The sequence below is a fragment of the Choloepus didactylus genome, chromosome 14 (assembly GCF_015220235.1).
Source record: "Choloepus didactylus isolate mChoDid1 chromosome 14, mChoDid1.pri, whole genome shotgun sequence".
NCBI lineage: Eukaryota > Metazoa > Chordata > Mammalia > Pilosa > Megalonychidae > Choloepus > Choloepus didactylus.
Window position 1 is genome coordinate 37,364,604 of NC_051320.1, and position 20,728 is coordinate 37,385,331.

The 20,728-nt window shown below is 36.9% G+C and overlaps 1 long non-coding RNA gene across 1 annotated transcript; it reads left to right on the plus strand.

The window, feature by feature from the left end:
• The first annotated feature begins 8,023 nt into the window (after window positions 1-8,023).
• On the plus strand, window positions 8,024-15,002 carry LOC119508677. The gene is made up of 5 exons (XR_005211562.1): window positions 8,024-8,132; window positions 9,927-10,039; window positions 12,257-12,522; window positions 13,673-13,771; window positions 14,951-15,002. It is a non-coding gene; the product is annotated as an uncharacterized LOC119508677 (long non-coding RNA).
• The last annotated feature ends 5,726 nt before the right edge of the window (window positions 15,003-20,728 follow it).

The window sequence follows — 20,728 nt, forward strand, 5'->3', positions numbered from 1 at the left end:
TGGGAATCCAAGCATGGTTTAAAATTTGAAAATTAATCAATGCAGTTCACCCCATTAGCAGAATAAAGGAGAAAAAAATCATATGAGTATTTTGACAGATGTACAAAAAGCATTTAATAGAATTCAACATCGAATCGTGATAAAAACTATTAGCAGTCTAGATATTAAAGGGAACTTCCTTAAACTGATAAAGTTTTCTACAAAATTTAGATAGATTGCCTCTTAAGAAAATCTGAAACAAAGAAACCACATTTATAGAACAAATAAACCAATAGGGGTGTTATTTACATAGAATAAAATGCATCCTTTAAGGGATGATTCTTTCTTTTGCAATTAAACTGTAATGTGATTTTCAATATTTTCTTCAAGTACTCAAGATGAGATCTATTATGTAATTTTTAAAAGTATATTAATTACAAACAGAACCTTTTCTAAAAAACCAGGTCAAGACTGAGTACATCTCCTTCTGTCAGGACCCCTGCAGTCCATGCCTTGACCACAGAGCTTGGGGAAAAGTGTCAAACAGGACTTCTTTGGATCCTTAAGTTCATGACCAAAATCATCGTGGCCCTCATCAGAAAAGAACATTCAGTAATAAACCAAGCCAAGCAGCTAAAACCTAAAATGTGGACACGATTCATGTTGGGAAGGAGAACTCAAACACTCCCCAATCGGTTCCTTCTCAGAACCTTGTAAATGCCTGCAAGTTCTCTCTTCTTCAAACTGAGCTGCTCAGCTTAATGAACTGTGAAATTTACACTTACTCTCTTTCACCCCAAGTGTGCCATTCAAGTTTAAGTTTCAGCAAACTGCCCTTTTGGCTGGATTGTAATGTTTATTCTTGTCTCAGGTAGGAGTAAAACAGCAATTTTGGGGGAACTATTAGAGCATTTCATTCCGACTGCAGACACAGGCTTAAACACCCCTCTGCTCACAGTTCAGACCACATCATCCCAAAACTTCTCGGAGAAGTTCCACGGGTGGGCATGGATGGATCAAGGGTCCTTCATCTCACAAGCACTTGGTAGAACAAGTCACTACTCAGCATGAGATTAATATTTTGGATAACAAACAAAAACAAAACAATTCTACAAAGAACTTAGTGAATGGGTCAAAGGAAATTTCAATTTCAGTCTACTAGAAAAGGTAGCTGTGCAGTCTGGCACACAAGGCTTTCAAAAGTTTTATGTTTATTGTATCAGTTCCTACTGTTTGCCTAGTAATACAGATGCACCAGGCTGCTAGGATAAGAGGAATAAAAGGTCCAGAGTGCAAGTGGTGAAAAGTAGGACTTAGTATAGCCGGGTTATAAAATTGTAGGATTTTTGTGGCCACATCTTGTTAAGTCACATTGTTTAGTCTTCAAAACACTAATGTTTTAAATTTTGTCTTTTTGTGAATGCCAGAAACAAGAGGTAAACATCATTTCAGTTATACAAATATCTTCTGTAATTTTGCTGCTCTGTAATTTTTAGGCTGTGGATTTTGTAATAGAGTTTATCGGATTGTAAATTTCCTTCATTCACAAGCTCTTCATATGTAGTAGGGCTCAGATTATTTCTTAGTTATAAGCCTTTTCTCTCATTTTCATATTAGGTGTCATTTAAAATATTTTTTTAAGCAATAGCCTAAAAATTGAACTCGATTAATTAAAAATTGGGGAAGTTTTCCTCAACTTCAATGGAAACGGTATATTCTTTTCAAAGAATCTTGTAACCATCTCTACAGTTTCTTTCCTTAGAAAACTTAGGTGGTTAACCACCAGTAATAGTCTCATTACTTTCCAGAGTGTTATCTAATGAGCCCAATATGTACGTCAAAATAAACACATTATGTCTAAAAAAAAAAAATTCATTGTCTATTGATTTAAATGGTTCAGAAAAATAAATAAATAAATTTTAAAAGTTAAAAGATAAGTTTGTCAAGTATCCATTTTACACCTCACCTCTATATATTTCTTTTCCCTACATGTTTTTCTTTTGAGGCTCTAATGGAATATCATCACCAACTTTAGTATCACTATCATTATTATCCCACTGCACTTATATCATGTTAACAGTGACAAAGAGTTTTCCCACTGATTGCACAAGTCTCAGAGATAAGCAAGGCAGTATCAATCTCCTATTATGCATGAACAAGCAAGTTCTAAGAGGTTGAGAGATTTTCCTAATATCCCACTGCTCAAATGAGGTGAAGCTATACCCTAATCTGGAGTTCTCTCTGCAGTAGCCCTTCAATATATCAGGATTCTAGGTCAGAAACCACAGATCTCAAGCAAAAAAAAAAAACATGATGTTTGGTGAAAAAACTTAAATATATTGGAAGCATATCAGAAGCTCAACTATTAACAAAAGGGTGGAGGACCAGTCTTGGAAAACTGGTAGTTACCAAGAAGCTCCACCCAGAGGCTTCGCTGTAGGAATCATGATACAGAAACTATCTGGTTCTTTTGCTACTGCTGGGACAACTCTAAAAATCCAAAAAGTTTTCAATTGCTCATAATTCAATATTCCAGCAAGAAGTTGAGGTCTCCTCTGACTGTACTAAGGTACCAGGAAAGATATGGGTTCCTTCATTCCTGGGAGGAGATGGTCAGGGGAATTCCTCAAAAGGATTATTAGAGTTAGGGAATTCTGCTAAAGGGATATTAGAGTGTTAATTTGAATGAGCTGTTGGATGCTGGAAAATGAGAAAATGGTGAACATCTTCTGAAATTCTCTCTCTTATTGGAGACATGACTAAACAGATGATTCATGTTCGCAGCTGGAATCATGGTCAAGGTCAACAGCAGTCTGAGGTATGGTGGAGGTAGGACAAAGGCTATATAATTAACCTCAGACTCCAGAGATGATCAAGGTTGAACCGACCGTGGCTCCTTGAGCCTTAGCCGTCTTTGTGGCTGCATGGAATGAAATGTGTTGCCTTAAACTGAGCCTAACTCTTGCTTCCCAAACAGATGATTCTCAGTTTTGGCATAGTGAAATACAAAATAAGCCTGCATGCCAATCATTTTAGAGATTCAGCAGGGTGAAAAAAGAAACAAGACAGCAATAACAACAGATTACCTAACACATCTAAGGGGATATGAAGCAGCAATGGATAACGCAGTGGCAACCAGAGAGGTCAATGCTGCTGCCTGTGCATAGGGAGCAGTTTAGAAAACAAGTGGAATTTTAAGGTAGGATGCTTTATTTTAAGGGAGTCGAGAGTAATAGGTAGCAATTTGTAGCATCTTTTTCTGGGAACCAAAAAGCATGTTCAATCCTGCGTCATCAATAGGAACAGCTTGGTTTGTGAGAAGGTCAAAGATTTCACCAGGCTCAAATGCCAATGCCACGGCTGCAGATATGATATCCTGAGGTCTGAAACTGTGCTAATTTCTTAGTTTTGTGTTTACTACAAAGGATAAAATCCTTTCATAAAAAGGAATGGCTGTGTCATATACTAACACATTTATTTTAGAGGGTTCATTTCTTCCACTTCAATCTTGAGTTTTCCAAAACTTGTTGAAGATGTTGCTAGAATTAATATCTTTTTGACCCTTAGTATGATATTGCTTAGTAGGGAGGTGTTACAGGTTTGGAATTTAATAATAACAGCTAACATTTATTAAAAAACTATTATGGGCCAGAACACAATAAGCTCTGTATAGAGATTATATTGTTTAATCCTCACAGTATTTTCATTTACACATGGGGAATCTAAGGCTAGGGAAGTTTCCAAGACTTGCTCAAGGTCAGAAGCTAGTAACAGTGAGGGGAAAATTTGGATTCAGCCTGATCCTAAAGTCCAGGTATAACCATTATATGGAACTGCTTATGAAACTGTTTCAATAAATTCAGATTACCCCAAAATTTGCCTTTTGGTTCTTTGCACACAAACCAGTATCTTTTTATTAATAACTGGATATTTTCTGAACGATTTGCTGGATAATAATAGCAATATTGTAACCAACTGTTCTGCACAGCGGCTGGGGAAGCTGCCAGTGGGGGGAGGAGTTAGGAGGAGGAGGTAGGAGGACAAAGGTTGGGGAAAGGACGTGAGGAAATGTTGTATAAGGATCACGCAGGAAGTTTTTCAACATACACTGGACTGTAGGCCTGCCCTCTCTCCTCCTCCAGAGCATTTCAAAACTGTGCGGGTGGGAGGGAAGGGATCCTCCCCTCAGAAAGGGGGTGGAGACCAAGCCCAGTACTAGAGACTAATGGCTGAAAGCTGGCTGTCAGGGGCCGGAGCAGTTAGGACTTGTGAGAAGATCCAAATATTATGTTGGAGAAATACTCTATAGGTATAATCACTTTTTTTATGAAAAGAATTACTTTTTTCCTTTGACCCATATTAGCACTCCACTGGGTTAGTTCATGCAAGACCTTCAGTGCTGAGAAACGAATTTACACCTGGAAGAATGTCTTCACCCCCATCCATGTTGGATTAGACTTCTATTGCTGGCAGGGAGATGGCTTATCAAATAACAAATTTCATCTTCTGTAAGTGGTAATGGATGAAAATAATTGCATCCTTTTCTTTCCAAAGTATGGAGAGAGTGGGAGACATGAGGATGGCTATATTAAATTATTCTGGGGCAGGCAGTGTTTTCAGCTTCCAAGTATGCCTCAGCCTTTATCCTGTATGCCACATCGTGTGTGCAGAGGGGTGCAAAATGAACTTAATGGTGCCATCAGAAACCCTTTGCACTGGGAAATTCTTCTTTTCAAAGAGCATCATCTTCCAGGAGATCTGCCTACTTTCCTAATCATCTTGACAACACAGAAAATACTTTTCAACCCATTCTAAAGGGAAGGTAATTCATTCTTTATTCCTCCCTGTGTGCAAATGTTACGGTCTTTAGCAGTTTTTCGATGGGCTTGAGAGCTATAGAAACAAATCCTTTATGAGCTTTTAAAGTTATTCTTTTCTCCCAGGAATGTGCTGAGGCATCCCAGGCCACCTGCCATGTCAGATAATAATAGTGGCGTGATGGTGCCCGCTTTGGAAGGTGAATGGATGATTCTTGACACTAGGTATTGGTCAGCCAACAGGGCACAGGCTTGTCGTACAGCAGCAGAGAGTTGCTCTGTAGGCCAATAGCAAGGCTGAGAAATGGCCTGATTCAAACAAAAGCCAGTCCTGCCTGTGCACCAGTTCTGCCCACGGAGCTGGGGCAGGGGGCAGGACATGCCCATTGCTGACGCGGCAGAGCTGTCACAGAGAGCTCCCTGTTTGCTCTGGGAATAGATAGGCCCCCCCCCCCATACCCACAGATAAAACAGATGGGGCTCAATGCTAGTGAGAAGCTAAGCAAATAATTAATGGGTAATACTTCAAATGCTTGTACAAGACCTTTTATTCGATTTCATGGTATGCAAATATGACAGCATGAGACATTTTAGGATTTACAAGCCATGCAGTGTGTGCCAAAATAGCTCTTGGCCTCTCTGGGGCCAAAGGTCTAAGTCTCGTCTATCAATTCAAGTGGCAGGAAGTATGCCAAGGAACTTTTATGTGGGGAAGGAGCCAGGTGGGGGAAGAAGACTTCCCAGCTAAGCTGGTGGCAAAGGGCATTATAATGAGCCTTCAAAAAACTGAAAGCATGGCTTGCTTCTTCCTTGGCCCCCTTGGTTACTTTATGCAAATCTGAAGAGGGAAGTTTCATCAGCACAGCAACCAAAGAGATATGGTGTGGCCTAACAGACTGTTGCTTCTGAATTGTCATCTTTTCATCTTTAAATCTGTTCTATCAGGCTAACAGGGAGTCATTAAGCATTTATGTTGTGATATCTAAAAGCAAGCACTTTGGGTTTAATAGGTAAAAGTTGCTAAACAAGAGCTGTTGGATTTCCCAATAGATTCATTTATTATTTTTGGAGGAGGAGGAGGGGGAAGGAGAGGGGAGGTGGAGGGGAAAAGGGAGGGGAGAGGGAGGGGGAGGGAGAGGAGGAGAAAGGCAAGTCCCTAAATGCTTGAGTTACTATCAACTCATACCTCTGAACTCAAAATATTGGAACAAATGCCTTTGCTAAGACCGTTACTAGCTAAGCAAGGTTAACTTCAATGTAGCTTCATTTTCCCTTGGGAAAATGGTGGACAACCACATGCTAACCAGCTACTTCAAGTATATTCTGGAAACAAGTTAAATCAAAATAATTTCAAATGATTACTATTCAGAAAATGACCCTCTCCTTTCTCTAGGAAATGAGAGTGCTTAGAGTAGCTAAAATGGTTTCTCTTCTATTGCTCCTTTTTCCCTCTGCATGAGTTTATGTTAATATTGAAGAACCAAATTCTTCCACAGAGGATGACGTGGAAAAAACAACATGAAGTATTGGGAGAGAAAAACACATGATAGTGAAGTATGAGTGGGATGTCTGCCATGTCTCTTACTCTTCTCCTAACCCCCTGCTCACTGGTGGGAAGGTTCTCTCTGATTCTTTTTTATCCCTTCTGCCCCATGAAAACCCATGATAGGCTTCTCTCTTAACCATTCACACATGGCAGCTCAAAAACAACCATTTCTAAGTTCTCAGTATCTTGAAATGGTAAGCATTCTGATCCCTTCATTCTCTAGGCAAAAGGCCCCAATAATTTTACTAGTTTCTGGCCTCACTGCATGGAGGTGCTATCTATTGGGAAATTCCTTGTACAGTGTATAGAACCCCATAGAGACAAATCTTATGGCTTTTGGTACACATTACTCAACACAGCTTGCCTTGAGCAAATCAGGGGCAGGGATATTGGTGATGGGTTGGGAAATACTGCACAGATGCAATAAGGACCAATGTGTTTTCTCAACGAGTCCCTTATTTCTAGGCTAGAGATCCTAAGTGCCTAATTAAAAGGATGAAAAGACTCAAGGGAAATAAACTTCAGAGAATTTTCAGAGATCAATTCTTAAGAAACTCGTATGAGGCTAGCTACCAAATTCATAATAGTTTCATCAAAAGATCTGATCTCTGACACTGCTGTGTTTCACAAATACAACTGGGTAACTGGGTATTTGGCAGCTATTGTTTTACATTCTGCCAAAGGTAAGAGTTTACCATTGTTAGCCAATGTAAATTGTAAAAAGTCTGTTAAATGGAGCAATTATGGAGAATGGGCCATGAGCCAGTTTTTAAGAAGTTGTCAGATTAAAGTAAGGTAATTTTTTCTAATGAATAAAACAAGTTTAATCTTATCTGTATGCCAGTAAGAAAGTCAGTGGTGGAATGTATAAGTACAAATGACTCAGATAAGCAGGCAACCATAAGCACTCATTCATGTATAACTCTGTATAAATCAAACCCAGTGTTTCACTTCTTATTTCAAGGAGGTCAGGTTTCATGACTAACATGTAGTCTGGCCATATACTTCAAGGGTGAAATGCAAAACCGTCCCAGGGGGGTAATTTTGATGAGAAGGGAAGTTATTACTATTATTATTGAGCATCTACCATTGAGCAATCACTGTTCTAAGCACTTTGCTTATCTGATTGCTTGTATGTCTTTCAGCAACTCTATGAAGTTGGTGTAATTATCTCAGTATTTCAGGCGCTTACAGTCAGGGAGGTTAAAGGTTTGCAAGTTCTCACAGATAACACGAGTGACATCAGAGAGTTCCAGGCCTATCTGATTCCAGATTCCAAAGCTCATGCTTCTTCCTGTCGTCCCCTGCCTAGGGGAACATCAAGGGCACCCTTAAAGGGGAAGTGAATCCCAAATGGGCTGCCTACTAGATGCATGGCTGGGTGGAGGGAAAAAATGTCACTGCTGGATTACAGGAAGGAGCATATTAATTTTACCTTCCTACCTTAAACCAACCCAAGCCCCTGCAACAGATCCTCACCATACTGGGTTGTAGCTCAGCTGATCTCCAGAGTTCATCTGAGCCCCCATTTCTTCCTGTTTCTCTGACCTCATTTGACATCCCATCTTGGCTCCCAGGCACTGCCTCCCGCCTCCCTCGGTTCCTGCCTCCTCCTGTCTGCACCTCTCCAGTTTCTCCTCGATGTGCTCAGGATTTCTTGGTTCTGCTTTTTTGTGATGATTGGGATTTTATGTTTCAGTTTCTGCCTTTTACCTGCACCTGGGGAACCTGTGAGCCTGGCCTCTTCTCTGCCAACGGAAGGACGCTGAACTATGTCCAAAAAGAGAAAAGTGTGTTTAATCATTAGTAACTACATTTGAACATTTTTCTAGATGCTGTTGAATCATTCCCTTGAAAGTTCTTAAAGTCTTTAAATTTTCTTTCTTTCTTTCTTTCTTTTTTCTTTGGTAAATCAGTAAATTTGTTTTTTTCTGTTTGATCATTTGTTATTTGGTGAATTTATCCTTTCCCCATTTCCTTTCTGGGGGCTGGGGAATAATGGCCCAAGAGGGCAAATCCCAGCAGTTGCCTTTCTTCCTTTGGGCTTAACAGGCTCCTGGAAGTAGACGACGGATCCCTAAGGGTCTGTCCCTGTGGGCAAAGTGGCAGAGGCATGAGACGGAGAAATATTGTATGGGGAAGAGTGGGTGGATCTTCCTCCAGCCAAGCAGGGTCTGGCAGACTTGGTGGGAAGAGGGCCTCTTACTACTTTTGCATGTACTCCCCTGCCACCCACCTGGAATGGGGCTTGCAGTTCATTCCTCTCCTATTTTTGCAGGAGGTAGAATTTTGAGGCATTTTGGATCACTGAGCCTCCTTCCGTTCAGAGATCCTGCATTAATATGCTGATAATTAATTCACTAAGGGATCAAACTGGCAAATAGCCAAATTTACTCATTTACCAAAAAAATCATATTTAATAGCTTTAAAGTTTTTAAAAAATGTCCAAATAAACTTACTAATGATTAAATATGTTTTTTCTGACCATGGTTAATGCTCAGATACATTCCAAATGGAAAGCTTTCAGTTATACTGATTTTTGTTGCAAATTTTTAAACATTACTTATAGTAGCTAACATTTTAGCACCTAAATTTTAATATTTTTAGAATTTCTAATGTGTTTTTTGATCTTTCTTTTATAATTTTATATCAACCATGAGTGAACATTAAATTAATTTAAGGCACAAATCTTCCAACCCATTACTGTATTCCCTTCTAAACATCCTTACTTCTTACTGATTTGAACAATTTTATATTTTTCAGTTGATACTTTTTGCCAATTGTATCCATTTTGCTATCTCTGGATTTCTTGTTAGAAACCAAAATATCTAGCATTTAATCTCTATTGGGACTCTTTTAACTAATTCTGATTTATGTCAGGTATTCTTTAAATTAAATTAAAAATTTTAATTTAGTGAAAATTCAATTTAATTTAAATTGCAAATGAACTTTAATTAAAATGTGTATTTCTTTTGTTTATTTTAAAATTTAACCTAGTTAAATTTTAAATTACTTGCCAAAAATGTAAATTAAGGTTGATATGTCCTTTGAAGAATTGATAAAATAATACTAAATGTGCTTAAGTTTTGAATAAAGAGACATTTCATTATAAAGCATCTGAAAAAAATTAAAAAAATTATATGCTAAATACCATAATTGTTGATAGAAAAAGTGGTTCATATCATCATTTTCAATGAATTTCTGATTCGCTACCACTTTATCATTCTGTCAGGATTTTTAAAAAATCAGATAGTTAATCAAGCTTAGTTTATCCAATATACCAAAACTATATTTGATTAAATGTAGTAAAAATCAAACATGCTTTATTAAAGCCACTAAAAACTGCAGTTTGAAAAGTTTGGTCATTCTACAAATTGATTATTTCAAGAATTGATTTGTAATAAACTGATCTACCTTTCTCTGCAGGACTCTGCTTTTAAAAATAAAAACAAGAACATTAATAATAATGGCAGCATTTATTATAAAGACAGTGAGCCAGCACTATGCTAGATACTCTGTGGTAGTTGTCTTAATTTTGTGTATTCATTCATTTGATGGTCACTTGTGTTTCTTCTACTTTTTAGCAATTGTGTGTGAATAATGAATGCTGTGAACATCAGGATGCAGCTATGTGTTCAGATCCCTTTTTTCAGTTCCTTTGGGTATATATCTAGAAGTGGGATTTCTGGGTCATATGGTAAGAAATACAATTGATATTTGCATATCGATCTTTTATCCTGCTACTTTGATGAACTTATTTATTATTTTTTGTGGATTCTTTTGGACTTTCTATATACAAGATCATGTCTTCTGTGAATAGAGACTGTATTACTTCTTTCTTTCCAATTAGGGTACTCTTGATTAATTTCTTGCTGATTTCTCTGGCTAGTACCTTCCATGCAATATTGAATAGAAATCATGAAAGCAGCAGCTTGTTGTTGCTAATCTTAAGGGGAGGCATCTAATCCTTCACCACTAAATATGATGATAGCTGTGGATTTTTCATAAAAGCCCTTTATCAGGTTGGGGAAGTTCCCTTTTAGTTTAACCATATTTCTGTCTTTAGATCTAAACAATACTCTTGTAGAACATGCACAGTTGAATCACCTTTTCCTATTCATTCTGTTAATCTCTGCCTTTTTGCTATTTTGCTGCCATTTTCCTATTTGTTTTGTATATGTCTTATGGTCTCTTTTTCTTTCTTTCTTTTTTTTTTTTACCTCTATTTCTCCATTACTGCTTTTTTTTTCTGTTAAATAGATAGTTCCTAGTACATCATTTTAATTTCCTTGTTGTTTCTTTTACTATATATTTTTGTTATTGTCTTAATGGTAGCTTTGGGTAAAACAATTAACATCTTAACTTACAGCAATCCAGTTCAGATTGATACCAACTTAATTTCAATATTATACAGAAACTTAGCTCCTATATAGTTCTCTTCTCCCTCCTTTGTGCTATTGTTGTACGAATCATATCTTTATATACCACAATAAAGCTCATCAATACACTTTTATATTACTGCTTTATACAACTGTCTTTCCAATTAAAGACAAAAATCAAATAAAGCTAAAAACACTAAAATAAGAATATGCATTGATATATGTATGATAAACCCAGATTCTTTAATTAGGGTCTGGTTCAACCAGCTCACTTCATGACTTCATTTGAAACCTGTGGTTTCAGGGCTACCTGCACTCAGCTGGACTTACAAACCAGAGCAGAAAGTATATGGCCCTGAGTCACTAGCACTTTACCTGTCACCTTGATGATCTTCAGATCATGGGCCCTGTCCTCCTGCCCAGCTTAAGTTTTTGGTGACTTCTAAGGTGACTTTCCTGGACCTGAGGCTTATTTGCCCATGTATGCAGTAAATCCTTGATCTTTCTGGAATGGACTCCTGGGCCTATAAGTTCTACCCTCTTGTCAAGCAGAATATGGCATTAAACAGTGTCTAACATCTTACTCAAAACTAACCGTCACCCTGATGCTTTTTCTCACTGAGTTTTATAAGGTCTATATTCAATGATCACTCCAACCAACTAAAATTTCCTTCACCAATGAATGTTAGAAGATATCTGTGCTCTGTATTTTTGTTTGTGAGTCTATTTTAACCTTCTTTGTTCCAGGTGAGATTCCTTATGATACTCCCTGAGAAAAATTAAAGTACAGCAGTCTCTTTCCTGCTTCTTATATTGATCAATTCCCTAAATAATGGTTTAACAAATATCCATAAATATATCAATAAGTACAGAGGATAAACAGAATAGAAATCACAATTTCCAGGCCTTACTGGGAATAACTCTCAGAGAAACCAGGTCAATGTGATGCGGAAAATTTGCACAACTTGCTTTTCTCTGTAAAATTTGGAGTATATCCATAGAAAGCATAGAAAGTGAAAAGAAGAACTGTGATTCCTAATTATCGCACATGGTACAGAGTGAAGCAAGATAAAAATTAATGTCAGGTAAGGCAAGTGTGTTATTGAAACTAGAAATGGACAATGTCATTAAGTGTGAAAGAATTAACTTTTACACTAAAGTGAAATAAAAACGGAAAAATACTACAGTTAGTAACTGCATGGCAAGAAATGAGGTGGAGTTGTCTGAAAGGGAGAATAAGAAAATATCTTGCTTCATTGCATGCTACTGACTGAAGTTGTGTGATTTATACAGACAACAATAAGCCAGGAAGCTACTTCCACGTGAAAGAACAAGAGAAGAAAGGATATCCTGAAATATTCAATGAAGCTTCCTTTTTGTGTCAACTGGAGAGATAACAATGGGAGGTTGAGAGGAAGAGAGCTTTTAAATGATCATAGACTGTTTTTGTTTTTCTCAAAATCCCTTAAGTGAACAAAGGAAAGCAATATAAATGATAAGAGATAGGATTCCATGGTGTGCTCTGATTTATTTAGGAAATGGAACACAATATCCAACAATAAGAGTTGGACAGATCCAAGTTGATGCAGAAGTGGTGGAAAATTCCATCACCGTCTGAATATTTACCCCTTCTAAGAACACAGCACAACATCTATGGCTGACCTTCAGTCAGTGGGACACCGAGTTGGAATGATTTAATCAATCAAAAATATTGGCCAAACTTTTACCCTCTTATACAGAAGCAGTCTTTCACAGGCATTATATTCATATATGGAATCATCTGAAAAGTACATTTTGTGAGGTAAGTATGGAGAAGGTAGGAACAAAAGTACATGTATATGTTCTGGTGGTTCTGGAGCATTAGGCTTTGCTATTAGACTGTTCTGCACGATGTCTCCAGAAGTTAATAGGAATTAATACAGCAGGTCAGACCTATGATTATCTAGAGCAGTGTTATGTCCAAAGAGGAATGGTTGGTGGGATGACGGGGTTGAGTTTCTGGCTCTCAATTTTGTATAGTAGGAACATACTGAAGCTCTGTATGGTTTCTTTCAGAGCTAATTTCAGATCTGTCACACATGGCTTTACATAAACCTTTAACAAAATTCCATTTCTATTTTTGGCTTGCCATCTGTGTTTTTTGAGATTGTGTTTCCCTATATGTTACAGAGTCCTGTAATACCAAAGGCTTAAACAAGACTAAATTTTATTTCTTTCATGTAAAGTCCTGAGGTGGGCAGATCAATGTTATGATCCGCTCATTTGTGGCCTTGTCCTCATGGCATAGTCATCATGTCTGTGTTCCAGTCGGTAGAAAGGATGAAGAGATGAAGATGGGCAATTGGTGTGCCCTAGCTAATTCATAAGGAATATTAGAGGAGCTGCCAGAGAAAATTTCCCCTTGTATCTCATTGGTTAGCACTTAATCACATGTGTACCGAATAGAAAGGGAGACTGGAAATGTAGTTTCAGTTTCTGAAGGCATTTTTCCCAGCTAACAAAATGGAGGTTTGATTACCACCAAATAATGGGAGAATAAATACAGGGGAACAGAGTATAATATCTGCCAAACTACAGTTTGGAAGTACTGTACCGCTTTGTATTGTATAAAGTAATTCTTCCTTTAGTTACCCCAAATTTTCCTCTTTGAGCTTCAGTGTTGCCTCCTAGTTCTAATGTAACTGGCACATATTGTTTAAAAGTAATTAAAAGATGCCTGAGAGCCACTGCTATGGAAATAGGAAACTAGATGGGGGTGCACTTGATGGAATTAACTCAGTTTAATGAAGTTTCCTTTCAATAAAACACTATTATTACTCAATGGTTATATTCACCCTCTGTGTACCTTTCTTGAAATTATGAATTTCAGCTACTTAACAAATTATAAGTTGAACTTTTCAGCTAATCATCTTTCCAGACTGATTCCTAAATGTTTTTGTCTTTGTCTACAGGACAGTCATCTCCACATCACTATTGACACTTTGAAGTTCTCCGTAAGTTTGGAACTTATGAAGCATGGATGTTTCTTCTTTGACAAATGTCAGAACTGAGTGAGTGAATCTTGCCTCCATGAGAGAGACGCTTTGGGTAATCCATTTTATCAGTGGTTTGGTCAACTGATGGAGCATTGAAAGGTGATATCCTCTGGGGCCTAAGAGAGGGAAACAGACAGTATTTAGAATATGAGAAAGCAATTACACAAAAAGGAGGTATTGAAATGTCATAAATGTTGAAAAGATATCTTGCTTCAGACATCAATTAAAGTAGACCACTGGGTTATAGAAGAAAAAAAATAGTCTATTTAAAGCTATATAAATGTAGGAAAGATAGATATTTTAAGAGAAGAATTAACCTTAAAAATTATTTATCTCATTTCTTTTATTTTTTGGTATGTTACTGAGTTGCAGGGGAAGTGAGGTGGACAGAGTCATAAAATTAATTATAAACCTCTTGGAAATATAATTTCTATTTTTGCCATTATTGAGTAACAGGCACCTGTGGATACACAAAATTTTGTTAGAATCACAAAAAGAGATACAAACGATTTTAAAAATAAGGTAAATTATTGATTAATGGGAAAAAGTTTTAATGAACTAATGTCAATCTTGGAACAAATCCCTAAAAATTCCTAAAAATGAGGGGGAAGAATCATGAAATTGATTCTTGAAATTGGCATTCAAATATCATATGTTCCTAGTTATGTATGCAAAAGCCAGTCAGTATTTAAGCAGGTTTATCTAACGACTTAAACTTAAATGATTTAAAAAAAACTGATCTTGGAAATACAGAAACAGATATTAAAACTCTGGTGCTCATTGTTTAGAGCAAATGCAATTGGTATTGTATTAGATATGAGAAACATAATCAAAGCATAGCTTTTAAAAATAATTTATTTCCTATATTCTCATCTTTGCACTTCAGTGTGTCAGAGATAAAATGAAGAAACCACCAATCTGACTGACAGGGCTGATGCTAAGGATTTATTAGCTATTGATTGTATGTTATATTAGCTCCTGCTTATTTCTTCATGGGCTGCTGCTTTTCAATATTTTCTTCCAGACGTGCTTTCAAAAAAAAAAAAAAATGAGATTTCAAAAATCTCATCTGCTTCTATTGGTTAAGGAACATATTTTTCTTGCTATGACCTACTTAAACATGACCACAGAAAATGTAACCATGAAGTTAAAATATTCTTGACCTTTCATCATTTATTTCTGCATCTTCTACAGAATGACCTTCTGCTTGAAAAGTTCACCCGGAGAATCAATAGTAAACTCTGTCATTGCTTTTTATCCCTGATCAATGAGCTGGGAAAAGAACAGATGTGACCCAGGCAAGTGCATTAAAGATGTGGCTCCTGATTCTTTTAAGGGGCACATCTGTCAATTTTGCTGCTGTGAACAACCTTCTTTCCTTAATATTTCTTAAATTACAATTCAACCCTTTATGAAAAATTATTATAATGCAATATTAAGAAATAATGGCCCTTAAAATATATCGCCACATTCTGAATAAATGTTACCAGGATGGGAAAATAAAAGAATATAATAAATAAAATGAAAGAAGCAAATATGAACAGAAGGGATTTTTTCCTTCCTTCCTTCCTTCTTCTCCCTCTCTTTCTCTCTCTCTCTTCTTAGAAAGTGATTACTGAAATGTTACTTAATAATTTTGTAATGTCAGGGCATGCTTTGGCAACATTTCAAATACTTGAAGGGATTAACATTAAGAGCAGGTGGGCAGCTTGCTGAATTCATTTAAAGACAGCAAATGCTATGGAACAAACAATAAAAAATGAGTGTTAGCTGAGCTTTTAAGTAAAAGTTTTTACTTAACTGAAGACTGGTGTCAAGTGAATTTGTCATTGCAGAAGAGCCATCCTCATGCTAATTCCAGAAAGAAATGTTGAGTTGTTGGTTTTTGCAATGGTGATGTATAGCGATGGCTTATTTCACTCTGTCTTGAAATCCTCATTCACAGAGTCATCACAAGAACTCAGACACAATTCAACTCCAGTCTATTTATTACATGTAGAGGAAAACTACAACAATCGAACAAAACCTCTATTATCAACTAGGTTACAGGGGGTTTCATTGTAAGCATCTCCGACTCAGGGTGTTTCTAGCCATTTTGGGTAAAGCCTTCTCAGCAACTGCAGTACACTCTCCCTGCCCCCAGGCCCCCCCTACCCAAGATTTCTGTTTTTCTAATCTCCTAACCAGCTTTCCTGTTTAGCTACTTTTTGACTGGTGATGAATAATTGGCTCACTTAAAATGACTTAATACACAAAATAGAAGAAAAGTAACATTCCCAGTGGATGGACTCAATTTTTATCACTTCAAAACTTGTTTTCCCCAACTGACCCAGTTCTAACAGCCTTTTAGGCTCTCCTGAATCCTAAAATATTACCTGATAGGACGTTATCAAATCACATTGATTGTTTCAGGTTTAAGAGATAATTTTTCACCCTGAGATAACTCAATTCCTCCTCTGTCTATGCCTTATCAAAGGAAGAACACACAGCCCATAGTATCTCAAAGTTAAATTATTTCATCAAGCTACACATTTTAGGGAGGTCTCTTCAAGTAAAAAAGGTATGAACCTTTTAACTGAAGTTTGCTCTCATGGATAAACACCGAATTCTTATGTTTTCCTTTGAGGTGGTTGCCTGCTCAGAGAAATCTTTCTTTGTTGTGGTGGTTTTAATTACCAAGTTTGTTTTCATTTCTTCTCTCTAAAAAGCAACAAATACATGGAGTAAAAGCTTCAAGCAGTACAAAGGTGTATATAGTAAGTCTCCTTCCAACCCTGAGACCCAGTTCTCCAGCTCCTCTTCTTAGAGGAGTGTTTCTAAAGCATGGCTTCCCATTACATAGAGAAAATGTTGATTTCTTTGGCTTGTAATTCAGAGCTCTTCAGGATCTCTCCCCAGCCTTTTTTCTCCTTTTCCCTGCTATCCCAGGCACAAACCCTCTACTCTAGTCACACTTGCCTGGATGAACCCTGGATGTTTGCTGCCAGGTGCCTCATCCCTGCCTCTTTGCTCTGGTGGCCCCTCTGTTGGGGCACATCTGCTCACCCGCCACAGCCCGCCGGCCTTCAAGGCCCTGCTCAGAACCAACCCACCTTGCAAGGTCTTCAGCATTTCCCTGGTGTGAAATAATCGTGCTCTCCCTTTTCATCTTGTCAGAACCTTTATTATGGTTTTCGTTATCCCTGATTTCCTTGCACTAGTCTCCTGTATTTGTCTACTCTCAGATCTCAGAGGGAAGGAGTCAAGAAACCTGGACTCTAGACTCAGCTTGGCCGCTAATAACTGTGTGGCCCAGAGAAAGACAAGAAGTCCCCAGGGCCTGGTTTTCTCATCTGTTACAACATTTGGGGAATGAACAGTGAAGCCCTATGAGACTCAAGAAGGAAGCAGTAACTTGGGCTGCCTCTATGTTCTTAAAGTAGGAGGAAATGTAGTAACCCTTCCCCTTGTAAATGAAAATAAATATACCAGGTAGAGAATTTAGTTTACTGTTGTCTCCAGGAAACATAAACCCAGTGGAAAAATAATGTTTTTTATTGAAGTACATGAGGTAAAACCAGCAATTATAAATCTGAATGATTAATGTGGAATCTCATCTGAGCAAATAACCTGGAACTTGGTTGAATTCTTGGACTTCTATTTGTGATCTTCCAAATTAAATAAAACAAGCTTTCTTAAAGCAGTGTTCATAGCATGAACTCTAGAGGAGGAATTATGAGGAGCTTGTGACCTGATTTGGCTCATTTGAATACTCAATACATAATCATCAAGCTGTCCTTCTAGGAAAGAATTTTACTTAAATCCAGTTAAAGTAGACTTTAATATTCATAAAAGGATATAATTATTATCTGGCTAAATCTATAATGCAGAGTGTAATGGCAAGAATTAAATGAAGCCTAGGGCTTAATAATTTATAGAAAATTTTCTTTTAAAAAAACTGGAGATAAAAACAGAAGTAATTTAACCTTCAAGTCAGAAAATGAGCTTGCAAAATTTTCAGAATACAGATGTTAAGATCCATTAACAGAAAAAGAGGAAATAAAAAGAATCGTAAGAGATGTCTTTGTTTAATTCTATGAAATAACTTTGAAAACTTGGAAGTAATAAATAATTTTCTGGAAAAATATAATTTACCAAAACTTACCCCTCCCACCCCAAAATGTAGGCAGATGGTTTTCTAAAAAAGAAAAGGAGGAAGTAATATTGGCTTTTGTTCCTTCAAATGGTTTTCCAGGGGCTTTCTACAAAACTTTTAGAGAACATATAATTATAATGCTATTTAAATTTGTTTCAGACCATAGACAAAGAAGAAAAGCCTCCAAATGTGTCTTGTGGAGCAAGTATAACATTGATATCAAAGAACTGTCAAAGATCATACCAACAAGGAAATCTCATTTATTAACAAAGTGGCAAAAATCCAAAATAAAATATTAGCAAACAAAATTCAGTAGTTTATTAAAAGATTAGTAAATAATTACCAATTGGGAATTATCATAGGCATATAAGTTGTCGACATTATGAACTATAATTCATCATTTGATAGATCCATGGGGAAAAAGCATATGACCGTTATTAATGATGCTGAAACAAGCACTTATCAAAATGGCCAAAACATTCAATAAATATATATATTGATATGTACTTCCTTAACATGAGTGCATATATATATATGCCAGCATCATGTTTTACAGGAAAACTCAAGCAGCATTTTGTTGAAGTCAGGAAAAATTAAAAACAAAGTCCACTGTCACAATTACAATTTGATATTGGATTAACATATCAACCAATGCACTTTTAAAAAGAAAAAGAAATTAGAGTTTCAGATACTAAAAAAGGAGGAGAGGAGAAAATTATCTGAACTGAAAATGATATCATACCTAAAACTTGCAAGAGAATCAACCTTTATAAATACTTCAAACAATGAGAAAATTTAGTAATCACTGGTTTTTTGTATACAGTACCAGGTGATATGGAAGAACAGATTCCATTTGCAGTAAAAATAAAAATAATATTTAAGAAAAAAATTTAAAATATGAAATGCCTATTTGAGAAAAAAAGTTTGAATACATCTGAAGGCACAAAAGTCCTGAAAAAATGGGAAAAATGCCATGTTCTTTGATGGATACATTCATCATATGAGTAGCAATTCTACCTGTCAGTTTATAAATGTAGCATGATCCCAATAAAATATGAAATGCTTTTCTCTTTTTCTTTTCTTTTCTTCTTCTTCTTCTTTTTTTTTTTTTTTTTTCGGTGGAGGTTGAGCTCCAGTGGAGTTGATTTTCAAGTTCATTTTGAAAAACAAGCATACCTCAGGCATATATCAAGATAATTTTACTTTGAATCAATAATTTAAATGTAAAAAATAAAATAATGAAAATACAAGATAAAAATATGGGTAAATTTCTTTATAGCCCTTGAGTGAGGAAGGCCTTTCTAATTATAGATGCAAAGGCCATCAAACAAAAGTTTGTAAAATTCAACTACATTAAGAAGAAGAAAATTGTGCATGGGTTAAAAAAATTTAAGCATTCTAAAGACAAATAGGCAAATGACAAACTGGGAAAAATTATTTGTAATTCATATTACAAAGTAAGGTATCACATATCCTCCTCTTATATACAAATCTTGAAATAAAAAAAAGAAAATATCTGTTAAACAAGTGGAACATAAATAGGCAAAGGATATGGACAGTCAGCACAGGCAATATAGATAGCCTGTAGATTTAGAAAAAGATGATCATCTGCACTAATAACGAGAGAAATGCTCAAACAATACCACTTGATGGTTTCAAAACAAGGCCCTGGAATTATTTGATGGTCCTTCCACTGGGAGGTGAAGTCTGTGTCCCTTTCCCTTGAATCTGGGTTTTGTAACTTCAATATAGCAGAGATGTTGCTCTATCAGTTTCTGGGCACAAGATTAAAGAAAGTGGCAGTGTCCACTTTTTGTCTCTTGGGATGCTTGCTTTTAGCACCTAGTCCCCATGCTTGGGGGAAGACTGAGCCTTCCCAGTGGAGAGGTCCATGTGGGCAGGAACCAATCTGCTGGATATGTGAGTAAGCCATCTTAAAAGGAGATCAGAAATGTTGTGTGAAGAAGAGATAAGCTGTGCTTACCAAGCCCAGCCCACACTGAAGTTATCTGAGCAAATTAAATGATTGTTTGTTTGTTTTTCAAACCACTAATGGCTGGTTTGGGGTTGTCTTTAAAATACAGCAATAGATAACAAGAACAAGCACAATTACTTTTTTTTTTTTTCCACTTCTTTTTGAATGGCGAAAACCCAGACTTTTGACAGCTTACTCTATTGTCAATAGAGTATACCCAGAGTATATCTCCTAGGAGGTAGGGGAATGGTATGGAGTGGGGCATCTGTAAAGCAAAACTGTTCCTTTGTTTTTCCTTTTTCTGTTTGATTTTGGAATGTTCTTGCTTTAGGTCCTGAATAAGATAGAGCCTCAGCATTGAAACATTGAAGTTGTTCAAGTCAACTTCATTGACTTGTTCAAGTCAATAAAGAGCTCTGGAAGTATAGACGGTAGAGCAATGGACTCTGCTGGTGAAGTGATAGTGGAACCAGAGAATTCTGTGAAGAGGGATTGAACTTTAAGCTGGACCTGGACCAATGAGGAGTCCAGAAGATAAAATGGGAAAGTGGGGGAAATATTCCAGGCAAAGAGGATAGGATTAACAAATGCCTGGAGACTTGACAAGTGCATTTGGGAACTGTAAGTGAACAGCATGACCAGAGTTTAGGCGATGTGTGAAGGTGTGAGACAAATAAGGCTTGAAAGGTGCCAAAGAGTTGGAACTTCATCCAGCAGAGGGAGCCACTTGCGATTATTGCCCACGCAATAATAACTCTAGACTTGAAATGCATGAATCAGTGAGAGGAAAGAACCTGGAGCGAGGGTGCCCTGTTTGGAAGATATTGCAAATACACAGGAGGGAGCAGAGGGGGGTGCAGGA